Genomic DNA, 6,000 nt, shown 5'->3' on the forward strand with positions numbered 1-6,000 from the left:
TTTTAAAAAGAAGGAAAAAAAGGATTCCTTTCCATTATTTCTTAGAGTGGGACAATATAACACCACATTAGCATACCCTAATTTGTTTAGCTATAGCACAATTTAACCACATCGTCTTTGTTTCCACAAACAGTGCTATTATGTATAGGGAGTCTTGGGGTCTTTCAATCTGTCCTTGGAATATATGCTCAGCAAAAGAATTGCTAGATCAAAGGGCATGAACTTTGAGGACCCTGGCATGAACCATTTAGTGATTTTTCTTGCAAAATCCTATTTTTTCTCCCAGAACAGTTGTTACCAATCAAGCATATTAGTGTTCCTGTCTTTCCATAACCCCTCCAAAATTGACTATTTTCATCTTTTACTCTTTTCCAATTTGATGGGAATAAGGTAAGATCTTAGAGTTATTTTAGTTTATATTTTATTATAACTGATGATTTTTACAAGCATTTCCCACATACACAATTGTTGATAGTTTAAAAGGCTTCTTTTGAATATATTCTCATTCTTTGCTACTTATCTGTTAAAGAATGGCACTTGATCTTATGTTTGTGTTAATTATAAAGTTAGTTATCAGATTTTTAGCAGATATATTTGATATATCTATTTGCCCTCCCCCTCCACAATGGATAAATGGATACTCATCTCCTACTTCTCCACAGAGAAAAGAGATGTGTCTTGGGGGACAAAGATTGGTCAACTAAATTAATCTGACTTTAACTTTTATGTCCATTGCATACATTTTGTGTTTATCTTTTTAATCATTGTGACTGTTGTTCAAAAACATTTTTTTGCTTGAGCTGCCTTGTTTTTGAGTAAAAGATCTTTAATTTTGTATGATTGAAATTGTTGTTTTAATTTTTATGATCACTGCTTTGTCTTGCTTAGTGCACAAATCTCTCCCTAATTATAGTTCTAAAAATTATTTTCTTCTACAAGCTGTGGTAGGGCTTACATAACTGCAAACTCTCTGTAACTACAGGTTTAATGAAAGACTTCATGTTCATAAGAAGGCCAGTCTGACTAGGTTTAGATTCATTCACTGACAGAATTTCTTTGGCCATCACAAAGGATCTTATTAAGACTATCAAAGTATGAATGGAATTTTAATCTGTGTCAGATATGAGAGTATGAATATATTTAATAATAGTAACAATTATTATTAGTAGAATTACAAGCTGCTTTTCTCACAGCAGTCCTGTGACATACCTATTATCACTGTTCCTGCTTTGTAAACAAAGAAATAAACCCAAAGCAGGCAAGTAATTTTGAAAAGTAACAATAAACTGACATTTGAACCCAATTGTTATAATTGTAAGCATTCAACATTCTTTCTAATCAAATTGCTCTGTTGAAATAACATCACAAATTCTTAAAGCAAAAAACTAAGATTATGCCCATTATATTTTAACATTGATAGCTTAAGTATATATAATTACTAAGTAAAATGAATTTTCCCACTTTTAGAACATAATTATGAGGCAATTATTAATAATAATTATTGTTTACTGAAGGTAATTATTAATAGCTAACTTTATATCTCTCTTTAAGGTTTTAAAGGTGCTTTACATATATTATATCATTTGATCCTCTCAACAACTCTGTGAGGGTGCTTTTCCATTTCACAGGTAAGGAAACTGAGGTTGACAGAGTTTAAATGGCTTACCCAGAACACAAAACTAGTAAATATCTGAGGCAAGATTTAAACCTAAGTTCCTAATACCAACTCTAGCCTTCTGTCCACTATCTTGAAATGCCTATAATCATTAGATAAATTAAATACAGTGGAAAAAATTTTGAAGTTGGAATTATGAATCATGATTTTGAGTCCCAATGCTTGTAGCTACTGGCTATATGATCATAATCTTCTTTTGGCCTAAATGTCTTTATCTGTAAAATAGGGATAATTGTGCTTATTTTCTCTATATAATAGTATTATAAGGAAAGTATTTGGAATCCTTAAGGAAGTTGAACTTGTACATTATGCCAAAAGTTGCCTTTCAAGTTATTTATTACTTATTAAATATAGTGGCACACTGGATAGTGGTGTGTTGGACCTAGAGTCAGGAGGACCTGAATTCAAATCCAGCCTCAGACACTTAAAGAAAAGGTGCTTAATAAATGTTTATTGTTTGTCAGTCTAGAAAATAGGCATTAATGAAGTGCCTTTCATTGTGTTAAAAACATTAAGATACCCTATTATATTTTGTCAATATTTTTAAGTGTGAAACAATTCAATAGTTAAGACAAATTTCAAAGTGATGAATATTTCTGATAAGTCATAGACCAACTTTCCAATTCTTTTCAGCACCTAAATAGTGACTTTAAGATTGGTTTGTTTTACATACTAGTCTCATCAGAATAGACTGAATTACTGCCAAATCTCTATGATGTACACTTCTGCAGAACTTTGGGGGGTAGAATTGTGCCATGAAATGAGAAAGTGGCATCTGTGTCCTGGAGTATGTAGAGACAAAGTTTACCTTTAAAAATTGATCATATTTATTCTTCCATTCTTTGAATATTTTTTAATGATTTACATGTTGAAGTGTCTAAAGGGTCCTAGAACCCAATCCCATACAGTTTTAGGATTGTATTAACAATGACAACAATAATGATAAAAACAAGTGACATTGATTTTATAAAGTACTTTCTCTAATTAATCCCAATACTATCGTGCATGACTGGCTTAAAAGAATAGAAAACATTCTACTCTCTTGGTCTGTCCCTACCCTTATAATATGGGTTAACTGTATTTATTCCATTTTTTCAACCCATTGGGCCAGATTTGCTCTCTAGTTATTGTTCTCAATATATCCCATGAAAAGGTATATTTTCTGAGGTTGAGAGAAAAAATGGGGACGACAATATTATTCAATAGTGGATTTAATTTTGTTGTTTGTTCCATTAATTGTGAGTTTCCAAAGAACAGGAAATTTTAATCATAGAGCTTAGATTATTTTATAAATCACTTAGCTTCTTTTAGATTGCTTTGAGATTTGTAGTCGTTTGGAGAGCTTACTGTAAATTGACAGCAAGTTATATACAGTTTTCTGACCCTTTATAATTTTTCTAAATTTTAAATCAGAAATAACATTTGTTGTAAAGATTTGTACAATTTTTATACTATATTTTTCAATATTATGGACAATAATATGGACAATATTATTCAATAGTGTCCATTTTCCTTTATCAAATATCCATAACTACTGGCTTGCCTTTTGATCAAGGGGGAAAAAGCAACTCTGGGACCAGCTTGACCTGTTTTGATGTATTTAAACAAATTAATAAATACATTGTCAATGTTATATTGTCATGGTACCTGGAATGAAGAAGACATCTTTTCATGAATTCAAGTCTGGCCTCAGATACTTACTATTGATGTGACTCTGGACAGGTCACTTAATACTGTTTGTCTCAGTTTCTTCATCTGTAAAATGAGCTGGAGAAACAATTGGCAAACCATTGGCAAATCTTTGCCAAGAAATCCCCAAATGAGGTCAGGAATAATTAGACACAACTGAATAACAACGACTAATGTTTTATTGTCTTTTTATTTATTTTATTAAATATTTTCCAAATGCATTTTAATCTGGTTCACATCATTAATAATCCTGAGTATTGTAGGCTGAGTGTCAGGTTGGTGGTATGTATTTGATACATGTGAATTTGACCAATACCTTCATTTTCTAGATAAGGAAATTGAGAACTGAGAGGTTAAATTGCTTTCCTGTGCCAAGATTTAAACTAGGTCATATGACTCCTAATCTATCACATTTTCCCCCTTTAACACTCTGCTTTTCAAATGTCAAACTCATTTTCCATTCTCTTGCTTTGCTACTAAGATGTGCTCTAAGTAATTTTAAAATCTAAGATAAATTGATATATAAAACTCAATGACCCAGTTTGTTGCTTTAAAGCTTTCCATTTTGAATTTGTTAAAGATTTATTTGTTTTCTCTTTAGAAAAATATACTTGCCAACAGTATCAAAGAGGTTGGTATTTAAATAGATATGCATGATCCAAACTGATGTCACAAATGAATCTTTGTTCAGCTGGCCCATGGCCAACTGCATGTTGGTTATTCTTTGGGAGAGTCAAACTTGCAGTGATAACTAGTGGAGCATTAAAGAACATATTCTTGACTTTCTTAAGATCAGGGAAAGAATGTCCTGTGTCAGAGAGGCTTTCATTCATTCATTAAGCATGCTTAAATATAGGGATGGAATGGGGTTAGTTTTCCTTAGTGAATAAAGGGAAATCAGGATGAAGACGGTAAGGAGGAACACTTGCTGACCTCCTTCCAGATCTAAGCTAGTCTGGAGAGATGGACATCCAGGAGAGAAGCACCAATCTAGGTTTAGGTTGCTGCAATAGCAGAAACTCTGGGAAGCGTCGGAGGCAGGCAGGGCCAATTCTAGTTCTGCAATTTATTTCCCCTATGATCCAGGGTCAGTTATTTCCTTCCCTTTCAGATAGCTTATCTGAAAAATGACGAATTCTTCCAGCTAGAGATGACTTTTAGTGTGGTAACATTCAGCTACTTACTGAATCTGGTCCCCTTCTTAACTATGTTCCATGGCACTTAAAAATAATTGTTTAAAAAAGGTTTTCTTTAAGTCTACATAAATCTCTTTGTCACTTCCATTCATTACATGTTCAATCTCTGTCTACATACTAGATCTTTACTTGAAAATGACTCTCATGTCCCTTCTCCCTCTCCCCCCTTTTCTTACTTATGATATCACTGTCAGTTCCTTTAACCAATCCCCAAATGGAATAAACTTGAGATTCTTCACTACCTTGTTTGCCTTACTCTGAATACTCTCCAGTTTGTATATGTCTCCTAAAATGTGTCACTGAGGTATAAATACAATGGTCTAGATGTGATCTGCCAGGGCAGAGTACAGTAGGACTATTGCCTTCTTAATTCTGGAATTAGCTGTATGACTGTCATATATATGACAGAGTCATACTAAATGTATGACTCTGGACAAATCACTTAACTCTGTTTATCTCAGTTTCCTCATCTATAAAATGAACTGAAGAAGGAAATGACAAACCACTCTCATTTCTTTGCCAAGAAAACATGTACATGAAGTGTTGGACATGACTAAAATCACTGAACAAACAAATATCTTTGTTAATGCAGCCCAAAACAGAATTAAGGTTTTTTGGATGTTAAAACATGATTCACAATTAATTTGAGACCCACTAAACCCTCAGACCTTTGTCTTGCCTGGCCATGCTTTCTTTTTATAACTCTCCTTCCCACTGTTAAGGATTCAAAAACTTCTTCACATTTCTAATTGTAGATTGCCTTAATTTTAAATGATGAGAGAATCAAGTTTTTTTTTTTTTTTTTTTTTAGAGGAATAAAATGCCCATAAAAGCATAATAAAATCAAATGGAAGAATATTTTGGCCAGATGCTTTACACATTATCTTCAAATTAATTTGAAAAAAATGATTCCAAGATTAGAATCTACCTTTTCTGCGTAATATCCTAAAATAAAAGAACAATTAGGAAAAACTAATCTGATGTAGTATTCAAAATGTATTTTTAAATTTTAACTTACTACCAAAAAAAAAAAAAAAAAAAAAGAGAAAACCCCACAGTAAAACTGTAAGCATAATAAAGAAATCACAGATGGTATTCCTCAAAATAAATGCAACAGTATCTCTCTGACTTCATTTAAAAATCCATTTTCTTTGCAGATTGTCTTCTAAGTCAATATTTTGGTCATTTAGCAAATTTTGCTGTCTTAAATGTTTTTATGTCTTGACAAAGTCTATAAAGGACTAATTTATTATTATTAAACAATGTTTAATACATAGAAAAATGATTCCCAAAGTTCTGTTAAAGGTTTTGAAAATAAATTTCAAAGTAAAAATATTTATTTGAAAATGGGAAAGGACTTCATATCTCTCTACCAGTGGTCAATTTATCATGGCATAATTATAGATGACTTTATCTTTTTTTTTTTCTTTACTTCTTCAA

Source organism: Sarcophilus harrisii, chromosome 4 (genome assembly GCF_902635505.1).
Source record: "Sarcophilus harrisii chromosome 4, mSarHar1.11, whole genome shotgun sequence".
In the NCBI taxonomy this organism is placed as follows: Eukaryota; Metazoa; Chordata; class Mammalia; order Dasyuromorphia; family Dasyuridae; genus Sarcophilus; species Sarcophilus harrisii.